The following is an 18,128-nucleotide window of genomic DNA, read 5'->3' on the forward strand; positions in this document are numbered from 1 at the left end:
TTCTGAGGGCTCGCTGCCTGGTTGCCCATGAGATTCCCACATCTGAACCAAAGCAGACGGAGCTGACGTGAGATAAAGCCATCCACTCACTGGCCTCTCTTGTCCCCATTCTCTCAACACTTCTGGTCACCGGCATCCAACGATTTCCAGGGCTCCACCCCACACAGCATCAACTATGTCCTCTTGAGAACTCCTTTCTCATCTCTGCTCCTCAGACTACAGCTCACGATGACTTCAAATGCTGGGTAGTCAGACCCACGCCCCTTGCCCCACCCCTGACTTTGTGCATATTTGTTATAAAAAAAAATAATAAATTTTAAAAACCACACTTCCAGGTGGGAATAACAAAAGAAGAGTTTAGAAGCATACTGCTTCCTAACCTCAGGGTTAGAGAGGGTTTTGCTCTGATGAAGAGTGATACTACCCTGGTCCTAACCGTTACTAACAAAACTAGTGTCTACTGTGTCCCCAGACTCTGAGGCTGAGGCAATCAGCTTTCTCCAACATGGTCTGTAAACACCAGAGGCACTGAAGAGATGGTGGCAGAGGTGACACCGGTCAGGCACACTCATTTTTTCCTTTGCACTCAGCAGACCTCCGTGAGTCACAGATGACACTTAGTGTGGGCCCATGGTGGTAGACAGCGCAAGCAGCAGCTACAGTCAGAGAAAACTCATTGGAAATGGCAGGCCAGAGCCTGGCCGGCACACTCCTAAGGTCGTGTGTTCTCTCTGAAGGAAATGGAAGACCCCTGAGGGTAGGAACCGCCCCATTCCTCTGGTGCAGGCTCTGTTTACCCTCTGGACGTCAATTTCGGCTGGTGGCTTGTCTAGGCAGGAGGCTGGCAAACAGAAAATGTGTGGCCAATTATGTAATGAGCACTTGAGGCCCTTTGTACCCTCGAGTGCACTTACGACATCCCTGGCTTTGGTTTCCATCCGCACGGTGTCGGAAGAATCCCAGGCCAAGCTGCCAAACTCTTTAATGAATTCCCAACTCCAGGCACTTGGTAAACTCCATCAAAGAAGAAGAGCTGTGGGCCAGGACCCACCGTCTTGGGTATCACCTCTTCTTTCTAGACCTGTCCCCTCAAAACACACATGATAACACATCCAACTGAGCCCCCAAAAGAGAACTCCAAGAGCTGCTGGTAACTCAGCCCAAAGTGGAGGCACACAAAGACTACTGGATTATCTAATCCCTCTGCTCTTTCCAGTGTGGTACAGACTGCCTGCCACAGTGGACAATCCAAAGCCTTCTAGACAGCAACCACAACCATCTTCATAATGACATCGCATTGTGGGATCAACATGAGCTCACAACCCCCCGAGGCTCTCATGGTAGAGGAGCGGAGTCATCGTAACCTGGGAGGAGAAAAAGGAAGCAACCTCAGAGTCAGGGCTCTGCTATGGCAACTGCCCCACCACAGATGGCTGGATGAGCAGGAACAAAGGCCGCAGGCCCCCTCTAGTCCTCTCATAATAAAAAGGATGCACTGGAAGACACAGACATGGCAAGCTGAGCACAGTCTGCTTTAGAAACGAATCTACTGGCACCCACCCATTCCCCGAGTTCAACAATCTTTCCAACTAATCATTCCATCCATTCTTCCCGTGTTCAGAGGGTGGGTGGGTAAGATTCAGAACCTGAGTCATAGGAGCGCATACAAACACAAACACACACACACACACACACACACACGCATGAGGGAGAGAAGTGGCCAAGGAGAAGACACCTAAAAATATCTTTTTTAAAAAAGGAAAACAAATACAGTTTTAAGTTGCTTTTCAAAATAAATTCTTAACAGAACTCTCAAGTGAGATCTCCTCCACGATCTCGGGGTCACCTGAGCTTCTCTCTTTCTTCCAGTTTATCTATTGTGTGGCCTTCCACGTCTGAGGTTGCACAACAGACAGCATAAAACAGCCCTGAAACTTACCTTCTCGGTCTCTTCTTCTTCTTTCTAATGTTTATTTTTTAACAGAATGAGGGTGATTAAAACTTACGCAAACAAATAAGGTTTTAAATGTCTGTGGTAGCTAGAGGTTGATTTCAAAATTAAGACCATTCCTGCAGGCTCTGCCTTTGGATGGGGTCCAGCCTCTTTTAGATAAACACACATCTGCACAAGCGATCCGAGTTTCCACCAGTTTTACAACACTGGTCACAAGAGAGTCTGATTTGGACAGCAGCCTGCATCCCTTCTGTGACAACAGCCCAGCCCGAGAGGCAGCTGACGCGGCAGGCTGAAAAGTGAAAGTGGGAACCAGGCCTCAGCTCACTCCCATTGAAGAGCATACCCTCTCTGTTCCTGGAGACAGAACTCATGAAATTCCACTGGACTAGAAATAAAGGGGGGTGGGGGGCGAGAGAGAGCTCAGCATTTAAGAAGAGTTTACAGCTCACTCCTCCAGAGGACCTGGATTTGGTTCCCAGCACCCACATGTGGCTCCCAACCATCAGTAACTCCAGCCCAGGAGATCTAACATTCCCTCTGACCTCCACGGGATCCCATACCCTTTTATAGCCTTCACGGGCATCAGCCATGCACACGGTACATATACATACATGTAGGCAAAACAGTAATACACATAAAACAAAATCTAACAAAGAAAAAGGAAAAACTGTATCACAATGGTGCCGATTTGCAGGGGAGAAGTAAAACAATTAGGGCTCTGCCTAAGGCCACCCCCCCCCCCGTGTCCACCCCCAAATCTCATCTGTAAACATGATGGTCAGGTCTGACCAGGAATCTGAGAGAGAACTGGCCCACTTTAGCGATAAACAGGAGGAGACCCTTTTAAAAACCCTTTTGTTCACTTTGGTTGCTATGCTGTGTGCTGAACATGAAACCACACTCCACACAGATCCAGCCGGGCACGGCACTGAATATGAATGCAACACCTTCCCGTCGTCTCTTACTAGATCCTGGGATGTCAGAGGGCAACAATGTCCCGTGCAGGTATCTTCAGTCACAAGCACACCAGCCAGAGCTTCCCAAAGCAAGGTGCCGGATGCCCACACTCACCCTCCTGCAAGCATGGCAGAAGAGAGGCTTGCAAGAGGCAAAACACCCCCAGAGAAGCCCACTCACCCAAAATTATGCCTTCCCCGCATCACCACTAGAAATACATTCCAGGAAAACTAAAGAGGAAACTCCTTAGATTGAGATCATTCTCCCAATATCAAAACGAAGCCCAAAGACAGACACACAGTCTGGCGAAATCCAGGCTCCATTTACTCCACGGTTAGGAAGCCTCCCGGGCCCCTTCCTGTGCCACCAACCCCGAGTTAACGATCTCCCCTCTGAGATGCAAATGCCCTTCGGCAGCCATCAGTCACTGGAGCTATTTCTGCCGCCGTGTGACTTTTAAAAACAGATGAACCCTAGCATGTCTAGCTGAGATCATTCACACACTGAAACTGTTCTGTCAGGGAATAGAAAGGCACGGGAAAGTGGGGGTGACTCTGAGCACCTGTGCTCCGTGGTGGCACCCAGAGGATGAGGCAGAGATGGGGAGCTTCCAAAGGCCAGGGTGTCCACGTGGGGGAGAAAGCCAAGGGGCCTCCCGGCACCTTCCCGAATGGTTTCCTATCCTTGGCCACGCGGCTTCGGCCTCCCTGTAAGGACAGGCTGCCCGCAGATCCAAGGCACCGCCCACACAGACTAGATTTATTCTCCACTCCCTGCTTTGCTGCCACAGAACTCACTTCCCAAGTACGACTGAGGTCACAGTTTCTAGGTCCTGCCTCCCTCTCCCTGACTGGAATAAACCACTAAAATTGGGTTAAGGAACTGTTTAGTCTAGGGGAGGCGTGTTAGGTAGAATAACCCCCGGATGCATTTAATAAATCAATACTCTAGAGTCTAGTTCCCTGCTAGACTCCTCACTCCTGCCTCGGTCTGAAGAGAGAAGAGCCCAGCCCAGGCCTCACAAGGGATGTGAGCCCTCAGCCCCTCCAGGCCCCCGGGGTCTTTCTTCTGGGTTTTTCTTCTGCGTTAAGGAAAACAGCAACAGAGACCCTGGGCTAACCTGACTACTAGTTGAGGGCTAAGAAGATGAGACCACTACCAAGCATGACACAGCATGGAGGCACCAGAGGGAGAGCCTGGGGTACCCCAGATACCTGCTGCCAGGCAGGCGAGGGCTCAGGGAAGCTCCTAGGCTTTGTCCAGAGCTACTTCCAGGGGCCTGCACTTTATCTGGTGTCCATGCTTTTCTTTTTCCTAAGCAGGGATTCCAACAGGAAAAATAAGGGGGCTTACACAAGCTGGATCTGTCTCTGGATCCAAACTCAACCCAACCACACGCATGTGCCCTTCCGATCTGCAGCACAGTCACCTTCTGCAGAGCACACGCGTGTGCCCTCCGATCTGCAGCACAGTCACCTTCTGCAGAGCACACGCATGTGCCCTTCCGATCTGCAGCACAGCCACCTTCTGCATCAGAGCACACGCGTGTGCCCTCCCGATCTGCAGCACAGTCACCTTCTGCATCAGAGGACCTGGCGCTACCATCCACTTCCTGCATGCAGCAGTCATGTAAACCTGAGCTCTAAAACATGGCTGACCTTCCAGGGGAGCTTGGAGGTTTTATCCTAGGCAAGTCTCAGTCTCTATCTGATGGAGAACCCAGCCTGATGTGACGGAAGGGACCAGTCCCCATCCAGGGCTGTGCGTGCTTCAGGCTGGAACATGAACAGTTCAGCCCGCGAGGCTGTTCCTGTCATTCTGCCTGGCTCGTCCTGTCCCCAGATCCTGAACTTCTCAGCAGCCCTCAAGCAACACTAGAGCAGGCTCCCCACTTCCCCTATGGCCTCCTCCACTCTTGCACCCTAACATTCTGGGCCTTTGATTTAGCCCCCAAAGCCTGGCTCAGACGGCACCCGAGTTCTTCTTCGGCTACTCCAGGTTAGCAGGTGCACGCAGACCTTTTGATCCTGGGTGGAATTTGACAGCTGTTTCCTTGGCTTCACGTCTGTTTCCCACACTAGACCAAGATGGGCTCATATTCAGCTGCTGTCTGGCTTTTTCGCACCATCAGCTGCTTCCGGATTCGTCCACTTCTATGTACTTTTCCACAAGCCTCGACTTAGCTATTGCACACTGCCTTCACACCCTGGATGGCACTAACGGCACACTCTTCCGGCAGCTAACCGGCTGGGTTCAGAACCAAGCGCTGGCCTGAACTTGGCCTTTTTACTTTCCTCACTGAGGGACTTTCTCACAGGTGGCTTTGCCCTTTTCCATTCCTTGATCTCGCCGTCTATAAAATTACAGAAGTCACAGTAAGCAGCCCGTGGTGTTACCATAAGGATTCAAACAGTAAACAGAGGCACAGGTCCTTAGAACAGGAGGACAAGTAGTCAACTCTGAATCAGTGTTAGCCTTTCTGATGGAGGGAGGAGGAAGTGCGGGACGACAGCTTCATTCTGTCATCAGTGACTCCACTGTCTATGGTATTTGGCCCATCTAAAGGGCAAAGGGGCTCTCTCCAAATCCTGTGGTACCCAGAAGTACACTGGATATACAGCATACTTTGGGAAGTATTTCAAAGAATCACAGAGGTGGTGGTATTGGTGAATTGGAGGCAAGAGACTTAACTACGTTCTGCCAGAGCTCTCCAAGCTGGGTACTTAGTCCACAATCACCCTATTTACACACGCGAAGCAGTCTGTCCTGAACGCCTCTGACCACTCAAACCCGAGACCTTTCCTGACTCCTAAGCCTTTCCCATGGCACGGACTCCTTCCTGAACCCTCTACCAGGCCTCGCCGGTTTCTGTGGCTTCTGTGTGAAACAGTACTCATCTCTCTGCTGGGATCTGCCTTACATCGCTATCCTGGGGATGCCTGCAAGTAAGCCCCCTTCTCTCTCTCTCTCTCTCTCTCTCTCTCTCTCTCACACACACACACACACACACACACACACACACACACACACACGGGAGGGGAGAAAAGCCCAGAGATAATCTCTCTTCCTTCCCCTCTGGATTACCTGTCTAGTTTCTGGCATGTTCTCTCCACCTCTGACACCACTTTAACCCAGACCGCTGTAACCTGTCTCTTTGTTAGAATGATCTCATTAGAGAATTTCCCTTTCTCTAATCCACCAGCCACTGGGCAGTCTGAGCAATCAGTCCTGTAATCCCAGCACTTGGGAGAACCCGGCAGGACAATGCACAGAGGTCTGCGCTGCTAGGCCAGATACCGACTCCAAAGAGTAATAATCATCTTTAGTATACGGTTCTCTAAAATACTAGAATCAAGGCCGTTATGGTCTTGTCCCCGCCTCCTCCTGCAGGCTCTCTGGTCACTTCTGTGCCTCCACGTTTGTCTTCTGGCTCGATGAGGCCCCGCATACTGCGCTAAGCTAGAAGCCCCGAGAGGCATCAGCTTCCTCCAGGGCTCTCATCTAAAACCGGCCCGGTCCTGCCTTTCGACCTCCTTAAACTCGTTGGCCAGGGACTCCAGTGGGCTCCCCTGTCACCCAGTCTGGCCTCCATCTCAAACCGTCTACTCACAAGCCTTCAGGAACCGGCCACCCTGCGTTTAGCAGCATCCAGCGGCCATTTGATAATTAGAGAATTATAGGGGTCAGCACCCAGTGGCTACTGGATAATTAGGGAAATTACGGGGGTCTACACCCGACGGTTATTTAATAATTAGAGAAATTACGGGGGTCAGCGAGGGGGATTAGAGGCACTCTGCCAACAGCTCTTCAAAAATAAAAGAACAGAGAAATACTAACTTCTAAGACCAGCGCTCTGGTTGGAACGTTGAGGACTTCTAAACAAACTCTCCCCACAGAGGTTGAGCACAGTCATCACCTACGTCCTCCAGAAGAGAGGAAAGCCTGGTTTATACGAATATAATCCCAGCATTTAGGAGACAGAGGCTGGCTCAACACCAGCCTCAGCTACACAGGACAGTCTCAAAAAAAAAATCTAAAAAGAAGGCCAGAGAATAGGGAGGGGGAGAGAGGTGAGAGACAAGAAACCTCAGCTGGCAACTAGTTCTCAATTGTTCCTCCGTGTAGGTTCGTAAGTCACAAACAGAGCTAGCTTTCTAAGCTGTTTTCATCGGCTGGAAAATGCACTGGTTATCTTTAGAATGTTTCTGATTGTTAACTGATATTTGAAAAATGGTAAGACAGCCTTTAATTCAACATTTTAGTACTAAAGCTGAAGGCAAAGCCATATAGACACACATACAAACACAGCCATGCACACTCATACACAGAGAGAAGCTCCTGAACCTTCACTATAGATAGAAGATTGGGGTGAGTCAGGACATTAACTGTCCTTACAATGTGTCAGAGCTATGAAAGACATCAGCATCTACTCTGTAAAGACAGAGCCCCCATTGGAGGTGCGTGCGTGCATGTGTGTTCCTGTGTGTCTGTGTGTGTGTGTGTGTGTGTGTCTATGTCGGTCTATCCTTGTGTGTGTCTGTCGGTCTTCACTTTGGCACTGCCTGACATCTCTGTTCTTCTCTGTTGACATTCCTTTGTTAGTAAAGACAGGAAGATGGAGAAACAAAGCAAGGCTGCTGGAGGATGCAGCTGCTGGAATGGAATTTTTCTTTCATCAGAAGGAACCAGAAATCCATATAAAGACTTGTGTGATCTGCTTTATGAACAGAGTATTTCCCATAAAAGGAATTTACAAATGCATTCAGTTAACACTTAGCTCCTGAATACCAGCCAATACAGGCTTTATCTGACCACTTACATGTCATATATCTGTCCATAAACCGCAAAAAAAAAAAGATTACTAAGTTCACCAACGTATGCTTCATAACCTATTTATTCTAGTATTTTTTAAAAGATTCATTTGGTGTGTGTGTGTACACATGTACATGTACACTTTATTCACGCAGAATCCCGAGGAGGCCAGAGGGTGTTGGAGTCCCAGGAACCTGAGTTACAGAAATCTGTGACTAGACTTATGTGGGCACTGGGAACCGAACTCAGATCCTCAGCGGGAATAGAAAGTGCTCTTAACCGATGAGCCATCTCTCTAGTCCCCCATTTATTCTATCGATGTATTTCTTTCCAAATTAATTTCCACTTTTTCCTGCAATGCGGCTAAGCTGGCAATTGGATAAGAACTTTGCCTTCTCCAGTGCATGCAGGACGATACAGGAAAGAACAGCGATGGGTACAGGCAGGGTGGGCTTCTCAACGGGAGTCAGGGAAATGGAGGGAAGGAGAGATCAAATCAGGACCTCCACCAGGGTGGAAATATATCTGAAGTCTAAGGAGACAGGTCAGCACATTTCTGTGAAGGCCAGACAGCGAACATTCTTAGTCAGTAATTAATAAATATTAATTAGTAAATATTAAACTGATAAGAACAGATACTACACTTGATCTTAGCCAAAAGGCCGAGAAGCGATTAGTAAATATTATGGGTCTCTGTCATAGTAACACTACGCTGCCAGTTTTAAAGCACCATGGACAATTATGTAAAAAGACACTGGGATCAAAATGCGGGTGGATAGCCAACCTCAGAAAGGCAAGAAATCCTCCATATGAAAGCCATAGAAAAGGCTGCAGAGAAAACAGACGACTGTACGTTTCATCCATACGCAAAACTGTGAAACAAGTAATAAATTAAACAGGGGATGGTGAGACTGCTTGGCAGGAAAAGGCAACTGCCACCATGCCTGACGACCTGAGCCCGATCCCAGGTCGCACGCGGTGGAAGAAGGGAGCCCACGCCTGCAAACTGTCCTGACTTTCACACTGCACTTGACATGTGTGCACATGTTTGCATGAGCAAGCGCGCATGCACGTGCGTGCAAACCCACACACAAAATAAATGCAATAACTTTTTTAAAAAATGAATTAAACGACAAATAACCACCACTCAGTGGTGGCGCACGCCTTTAATCCCAGCACTCAGGAGGCAGAGGCAGGGGAGCTCTATGAGTATGAGGCCAGCCTGGTCTACAGAGCGAGTTTCAGGACAGTCAGGGCTGTTACACAGGGAAACCCTGTATGGGGGGGGGGGGGGACTAACTAACTAAATAAATAAAATTGTAAAAAAAGACAAATAAAGATATTTGAAATAGATGTGATTTTGAGTTTTAGTGATGTACTATCCGTCTCTCCAAAATGTTTACCACAACCACACACTAAGGCCTAACACTGCTGCTGGGCACAGGGTTTTGCTCAATCATCAGTCATAAGTGCTGGGTGTGGAAGGCTTTTAAAAAAACTCCTTCCTAGAGCTGGGAGGAGAACATGAAGGAACGGGACGGCCAAGATGGGGGAAGGACAGAGATGAGAGCAAGGAAAGAGATATCTTTATGAGGAAGCCATTGTGGCACTATGGAAATTCCCAGGCATCCACAGGATGACCCCAGCTATTACCCTAAGCAGCAGTGTTCCCCTGTAATCAGATTGATGACTACCTTAACTGTCATCACAGAACCTTCATGCAGCAACTGATGGAAGCAGATGCAGAGATCCACAGCTAACACCGGGCTGAGCTCCCAGAGTCCAATTAAAGAGAGGGAGGAGCAATAATATGAGCAAAGGGGTCAAGACCATGAGGGGACACCCAGAGAAAGAGCTGACCTGAGCTAGTGGGAGCTCACTGACTCCAGACTGACAGCGGGGGAACCTGCACAGGACCAAACTAGGTCCTCTGCATGTGGGCGACAGTTGTGCTGCGTGGGCAGTCTCTGGGGCCACTGGCAGTGGGACCAGGATTTATCCCGAGTGAATCCCTGGCTTTTTGGAGCCCATTCTCTATGGTACAATACCTTGCTCAGCCTAGATATGTGGGGAGGACCTTGGTCCTGCCTCAAAGTGAGGTGCCAGTTTGTTGACTCTGGATGGGAAACCTCGCCCTTTCTGAGAAGTGGGGGTGGAGGGTGGAAGGTGGGGAGAGCAGAAGGAGGGCAAGGAAAGGAAACTGGGGATTGGTATGTATAATGAGGAAAGATTGTTTTAAAAAAAATAGAGAAAAAAAATGTACAAACTATAAAATGGGACATTTTACACACTTAACTAGCCAAATTATAAATTCAAGCCTGCCTAAGCCAAAAAAACAAAACAAAACAAAACAAAAAAAAAACAAAAAACCTCCTTCCTGGAGGGATGGCTCAGTGGCTAAAGTCCTTTCCTGCTCTTCCAGAGGATCTGGGTTGAATTCCCAGCACCCACATGGCAGCTCACAACTGTCTGTAACTCCAGTTCCAGGGGACCTGACACCCTCACACAGACACACATGCAGGCAAAACACTAATGCACATGAAATAAAATAAATAAATTACGAAAAAAATAATTAAACAGGCAAAGTCCTTCTTGCCGTAATAAATTCACTTTTATGAATCAGGCCTACAAAAACAACTGCACAGCCACACAGCACTTCGATGTAAAACTTAATTCACAACAATAGGAACGTATACATGCAGAAGTAGCTGGGCAAAGATGCATAAGGATGGACATGCGTTGTACACATTGAATTAGGTTCTAAAAGACGCTCTGGACAAAAGACATCACTTCTAATAAAACAGAACTGAAAAGGACGTAAGAGACGTTAGAATATCACCCCACTTTTAACATTGTCACATGCAGAGAACACTCGTTAAACAACAATATACCAGGTGTTGGGCAGTAATGACTTCTGACCTTCGGGGTTATGGCTAGTTTTGTTTTCCTGGTTATTCTTCTCTCTAATCGCTGACGTTCCTACAATAATTACATAGTCTCAACAGAAAAACAATGTTGCTTTTAAAAAGCAAGATAGCCAGCGCCCCTCCTCTTAGGCCATGGGACCAATGCCGAGCAGACCACCCGGTGGAAGAAGGAGGAGGGTGGGGGGGAGTGAAGATTCCGCACTAGGGACCAATGCGGAGCAACCACCCTATGGAAGAGACAGGGGTGGAGTAAAGATCCCTCGCTCATTTGTTTACCCTCAGCTTCTCCGGGTTCCTACCACTCTTCCGCCCTCTGAATGTCCATGAAACAGCTATCCCAACCCCAAAAGGGCGAAGACCTCCCAGAACAAACACATTCCAACCCCTCAATGGAACATTTCAGAATTCTCCTAGGAAATGGAAGAATGCTCATAGTATTGCTTCCAGAAGCAGAGGCGGAGGCAAAATCAACGCTCAGTGGAGCCCCAGACAGACACGCGGACAGAAATCCAAGTCTGCAGTTTATTGGGCATAGAACCCCACCACCAGTTCAATGGAAGGCAGAACTGAAGGCCACCCACTCGGGGTTATAATGGGAGAGCGCAAACTGGCTTGTCTTGAGAATCAGCTGTAAACATTTATTACTGGGGGCGGGCAGAGCCAGGAGCACATGCCACAGCACGCGTGTGGGGGTCAGAAGACAACTTTTAGAATTAAGTTACCAACTTGCACCACGCGGGTCCTGGGAATGGAGCTCGGATCATCAGGCTTGGCTGCAAGCGCCTTTACCTGTTGAGCCCTATCACCAGCCCCTGTCTGAAATATTCTAAACTCGGCAGAAACATCCACAATATACACCAAGACCTTTTAAAAGTAAGTGTTCCCTGATCTAAGTTTTCCAGGCTTCGAAGTCTCCTCCAAGAGCAGCCTGCAAAAATGTTGGCCATAACATTTAGAATCATAAAAAAAAAAAAAATGCAATATTGAGTACAGGAGAAATAAAATGTTACGTTCATAAGATGAAACACCATAAAGAACCGAGATGTAAATGCCCTTACTGACATGGGACACTGCAAATATGCATCACTTTCATTGGTCAATAAAAAAGCTGACAAGCCAATTGCTGGACAGGTGGAGGTTAGGCAGGACAGCCAACCCCAGAGGATGCTGGGGAAAGGGGCGGGGTCTCGGGAGTCACAAGCGCAGACGCAGAGAGAGAAGCAAAAGGTGGAGGTTAGGAAGCCAAACAGAGAGGACGCTGGGAAGAAGGGCGGGGTCTCGGGAGTCTGCGCAGAGGCAGAGAGAAGCAAAAGGAACGTGCTATGTGGAAACAAGGTACCTCCATGTGACACAGAGGAGATAAGAAATGAGTTAATTTAAGTGAGCTAGCCAAAAACAAGTCTGGGCTATCGGCCAGACATTTATAATTAACATTAAGTCTCTGAGCAGCTGCCGGGACACAGAGAAACTCCGACTACATTTGGGTGGCCATAAAAAAAAAAAAATAGCACAGGCTAGGATGGAAGTCTGCAGTCAAGGTATGGAAAAGGCCAAGATATGGTGACAGCCCTCTTAGTTTCTATAGGTGTCCCCATCGAGAAAGGTGTGTGTGTGTGTGTGTGTGTGTGTGTGTGAGAGAGAGAGAGAGAGAGAGAGAGAGAACCTAATCAGCCACCACCAGCGCCAGGAGAGCATTCTTGCACACCTCTAAGGACCACATAGATGAGATTAGGTTCTTACCCAAAGGCCTCAGGTAACCCTAACTACCTCCCAAAGCCTCCACCTTTGAGAACAGGGCATCCGAATCTGGTGGGGAAAGACAACCCGGACCTTATCAATCTCCACATATTCTTATCATCATATCTATGATCTATATACACGGATGATAGTGGCAAATATTTTGCCTCGAGATATTTAAACCCAAGGTTTTCTCTGTACAGTGGACATAAGGCTGCTCAATCCCCAATGTTTACTGCCTGTTCGTAGTTTAATAAACATTAAAATAAATAAATAAATCCCACTCTTAAGTAAAATGACGAACGGTGACGAAGCCTTGGAGACAGGTCCCCTCCTCCTCCTCTGCAGTAAGTCCCTTGGGCTGCGATAGTCCCAGGAAGTATTTCCTACTGAGCAGGACAATCTCCAGAGTGAGAGCCAACTGCTCCTTGAAAATTGCTGTGACCTAAACAGAGAACAGAACCCACTGAGCACTGTGAGCAAAGGCACTAAAGGAATGTGGAAAACAAACTGTTTGCTGCCAGGGGTCCTGCAACCAGCGCTGGAACCAAGGAGTAGCACAGGGGCCCCAGTAGAGGAGAGCCGACAGGCTCCTCCCACCACATGGGGCAGGAAAAGGCCTTAAGGAAAGAGCAGCAAAGCAATCTAACCCAGCCTTTACTTTTGCACTCACCAGTTCTGCCTGCTCCCCATCCCATGCACCCCTATATCCCCAAAACATAAAGAGATACACATAAGCAAGACTGGGGGCCTTGGTGGCCAAAGAGAGGTTATCTTCAATTTGTTCTCTTTGCACAGTGCCCAATGTTAATAAATGGTTGTTAAATGAGTAAACAAGTCAAAAGACCTTCACGGCCAATACTGGTTTTTGTAATTAGGAAGGACCATGTAGTCCGGGAGGCTAAAGTACTCAGAGAAAATTCTAGATACTAAGAAATCCCCTGAAGATACTTAGCAAATTCTATACTAGTAGAACCAGGAAAAACTTTATTTTATTCATTGTGAATTTTTTAAAAAAATTAAAGAGTTGCATTATCCCAGTAAGATAACAGGAGTATAAATAACATAATAATAAATAATATAAATAACAAAAGAAAGTCAAGGGTCTGGGGCGATAACTCAGGCAACAAAGTGCCTTCAAGAAGGACCTGAGTTTAGTCCCCAGAAATCAAATAAAACAGCAGGCGCACTTGCAATTAGTAATGACGAGGTAGACATAAGGGCCAGTGTGCTTACTGATGAGCTCTGATGATGAGACCCTGTCTCCAATGAGGTGTGCAGTGTTCCTGAAATGACACCAGGGTCTTCCTGTGGCCGCCACTTGTGCAGAAGTACACATACACACAGGAACACACATACACACACATGCACACAGGAACAAATGTACACACAGGAACACACGTACACACAGGAACACACATACACACAGGAGCACACACAGGAACACACGTGCACACAGGAACACACATACACACAGGAGCACACACAGGAACACACGTGCACACAGGAACACACATACACACAGGAGCACACACAGGAACACACGTGCACACAGGAACACACATACACACAGGAGCACACACAGGAACACACGTGCACACAGGAACACACATACACACAGGAGCACACACAGGAACACACGTACACACATGTATACACAGGAACACATGTACACAGAGGAACACACGTGCACACAGGAACACATGTACATGCAGGAACACACGTGCACACAGAAACACGTGCACGCAGGAACACATGTACACATAGGAACACAGGAACACACACAGGAGCACACACAGAAACACACGTAGACACACGTATACACAGGAACACATGTACACAGAGGAACACACGTGCACACAGGAACACATGTACATGCAGGAACACACGTGCACACAGAAACACGTGCACACAGGAACACACATGCACGCAGGAACACACGTACACACAGGAACACACGTACACACAGGAACACACGTGCATGCAGGAACACATGTACACATGGGAACACACGTACACACAGGAACACACACATACATCTACAGCAACTAGAGAACCGTCACTGTTTTCTCCCTGTGTGCCCGTTAGCAGTTTGCCTGTGTACTGCCCCCAGTAGGCAGCTGCAGTCATGGTTCTGACTGACCAACCTTGTTCTCCTCTATAATCAGCAGAAACAGAATACACCACAGAATAACACAACAGGTTTCCAACCCTTCCACAATTATAGAAAGGAAGTAAAATATAACCCATGGGGCCATGAGCGGAACGGGACTGTCTCTGACCAAGAGAGTAGACTTGACCACGCTTTGCTTCGGTTGAAGCCTTCACTCCTGTGGAGGGTTTAGACTGGCTGGCTTCCTGGCCAGCTAGAACCTGTGCAGCCCTCACATTCCAGAAACATCGGCTGCGACAGCCCCTCAGCTGCTCCGCACCCAGCATGAACAGGCAATCAAGACAAACTCCACAATGCAGTGAGCTAATTCATTAAATTACTTTGTAAAGCAAAATCCTTGAGGAAAAATCTATACTCGAGAATGAGATCTACCCCACCCCAATCTTCCTCATCAACTGTGCTAGACCCAGCAATCAACACTTAAATGGGATAAGGCTGGGGAGACGGCTCAGTTGGAAGCAGAGGAACGGAGTTTCATGCCAAGAACCATGTTTTAAATATAAATATACTGGTGTGAGATCCTGTCTCAAGAAGCAAACAACAAAGCAGACAGAGCCAGAGGAACACACCCCAAGGCTGTTCTCTGGCCTCCGCACACTGGTCTCCACGCATATGCACCGGCACTTCTGCACACATGCAGCCACACACATGCACATACACACATACATATTTAAGTGGGATATATCTGAAATTCAATCGTCCTACACTTACTAGGTAAGTTCATTTCTAGGGCACCACCCTCCATGAAACAGATTCCTCAATGTTTAAATATAAACAGAACTTTCCAGTAGAGGCTGCACATCCCCCCCCCCATCTTACAACGCTGAAGACTACACTCAAATTATCTGTGCTCTACCCCAGAGTCCTCCCTAGTGATCACCAAGAATCCTCCCTGGTGATCATGGAGAGTTCTCCCCAATGATCTGGAGAGTCCTCCCTAATGGTCACGGAGAGTCCTCCCTGGTGATCACGGAGAGTCCTCCCCAATGATCTGGAGAGTCCTCCCTAATGGTCACAGAGATTCCTCCCTGGTGATCACGGAGAGTCCTCCCTGATGATCATGGAGAGTCCTCCCTATGGTCACAGAGATTCCTCCCTGGTGATCACGGAGAGTCCTCCCTTATGGTCACAGAGATTCCTCCCTGGTGATCACCGAGAATCCTCCCCGATGATCACGGAGAGTCCTCCCCAATGATTGTGGAGAGTCCTCCCTAATGGTCACGGAGAGTCCTCCCCGATGATCTGGAGAGTCCTCCCTAATGGTCACGGAGAGGCTTTTTCATCACTATACAGTGCTCTGCTTGCTAATTTACATGCTGCCTTAGTCCAAAAAATGACTCGCACACAATAAAAACAAAATAAGCAGGCGGGACAAAGCATATTAACATAAATGACAACCAGGAAATAACAAGCGAGACTTAACAATTTAAGAACCCTTCTGATGGCCCCACCTGTCAGAGCAGCGATGGTCAAAGGTCTCTCGGGAGTGTGAAACCCTCTCAGCTTGGATCCAATCAAAAACCTTTAAAAAGCAGCCAGGAGTGGTGAATCCTTCATTTAATCTCTGCACTCAAGAAGCAAAGGCACATGGGTCTCTGTGAATCTGAGACCAGCCTGGTCTACACGGAGTTTCAAGCCAGTCAGAGCTACACAGTGAGACCCCAGCTCAAAAAAAATAAGGCGCTTGAAATGGCGCTGCATGCCTTTAAAATGGCACTCAGGAGGCTGAGGCTGTTGATCTGTGAGAAAGCAAGTCCCAGGCCAGCTAGAGAGACCCCGTCTCAAAACCGCACGCACGTACGCATGCACGTACACACATACGCTCTTACGCTGTTACTCAGAATATGGGGAGAAGAAATTTCTTTCAAGGTTTGCCATAAAGAAGATAAGAAGAAAGAAAGAAAGAAAGAAAGAGAGGAGGAGGAGGAGGAGGAGGAGGAGGAGGAGGAGGAGGAGGAGGAGGAGGAGGCGGCGGCAAAAGCCAAAACAAAACAGCACAATGCAATCACAATTAGTACTTATTTATGATGCAGACAATGTCCTGAGAGACTTGGACAATTCACTCATTTAATATCCCTGGGTTAAGTCCCATTTTATCTACATTTAGCAGATGAGAAAGAGGAGCAGAAAGCGGAAGCGAGCTGCCCACAGTCGCACAGATACTAAGTAATGAGTGTGGGCTTTAAAAGCTGACGGCTGGCTCCAGAACCACGATCTTTAAAAAGCTTACATTTCATCAGTGTATATATGTATGTGTGTCTATGTACAAGTATGTACATGTGTATGTGGATGTTTATGCAGGCCAGGAGAGGGTCTCAGAGCCCCTGGAGCCGGAATTACAGTCAGTTGTGAGCCACAAGGTGTGTGCTGAGAACCGGACTCTGGTCCTCTGTAAGAGCAGCAAGCGCTTTGAACCACGGAGCCATCTCTTCCAGAGTCACCTTGATGTACTCCGCTGCCTCCCGTTGACCCAGACCCAAGCCAGACTCATCATCACCCATCCTTAACAGTGAGCATCACTGTCACATTGAGCATCAGTACAGGATGGGAGAAAGGCGCAAAATTTGGTTCAGAGGGAGAAATTACACGAAGACCAAAATGAAGCGGTGCAGGCATGAGGCTCTCTGGCTGCTGGGCAGCTGCTGGGATACCTAGTCTCTAGGACAGGGGGGGCCTCAAGTCTTCAGCCCATCCCAACACAAACATGCCCTCCAACAAGGACACATTGAGAGGTTAGAGTGGAGAGGCGCTCTTAGGGAAGGTGAAGTTCGGTTGTCACCTGCTGACGCTTCAGGCAGAGTCACAGATGGAGGCATTGCCAGGGCTACGGATAAGGGAGGCAGCTTCCCAAAGCTGGGGACCCTAACAAGGACCCATATGATCTGAAGATGAGATCAGATGGCCTTTACATGGAGGTGACCCAAGGGAGTGACAATGGGTTTGCTGGGGGGCTGAGGGCTCACACTGGGCATTTATGGGTGACTAACTGAGAAGGAAGAGCTGAACAAAAACCTGGGGGAGTACAGGCATGAGCCACACAAGGCCTACATGGCAGCGTCCCAGGAAGCCTCAAGAGCCAGAGTGAGGTGGCACACGAGAAAGACAAGGGGACAGTGACAGGTGGAAAGGAGGAAGTCCCAGTGTGGAAACCTCCGTGTGCGTTCTGCATTGGAGGGTTGTAAGCACAGGGAGGTACCATGGTCTGACCTTCATGTCCAAAGACTGACTCCCCTGATGTGTGCAAAGGGAATCCGAGAGCACGGACAGAGCCGGGAGCACGGACAGAGCTGGAAGAGCAGTCACTGTACCCAGCAGCATCTTGACGGCCAACAGTGACCCACATGGTAGCTGTGGCCCACATGGTATAGGAACTGTGTGTCAGAAACCCAGGCCTTGAGGTCTGACAACGCCCAAGGCAGATTACTACTGTCTTGTGCAATCAAATGAGAAGAAAAGCAGGAGGGGTCTCCTCAAGACAGGTAAACCAAAGACAACCCTGTCTGGCCCAAGAAGCATAAGCCTAGGGCACAAGGTGGGAGCAGCTAAGGTCCTAAGCAGCTTGCTG

General features: G+C 48.4%; 1 protein-coding gene and 1 pseudogene across 23 annotated transcripts in view; both read right to left on the reverse strand.

Moving 5' to 3' along the window:
* The window catches only part of Dock9 (dedicator of cytokinesis 9), a 250,834-nt gene that overhangs the window by 170,568 nt on the left and 62,138 nt on the right, over positions 1–18,128 (reverse strand). The window lies entirely within an intron of this gene.
* Positions 8,236–8,400, reverse strand: LOC121464882 (annotated as a pseudogene).

Source organism: Microtus oregoni, unplaced genomic scaffold (genome assembly GCF_018167655.1).
Source record: "Microtus oregoni isolate MIOR12 unplaced genomic scaffold, Mior012 000001F_ref0000356, whole genome shotgun sequence".
In the NCBI taxonomy this organism is placed as follows: domain Eukaryota; kingdom Metazoa; phylum Chordata; class Mammalia; order Rodentia; family Cricetidae; genus Microtus; species Microtus oregoni.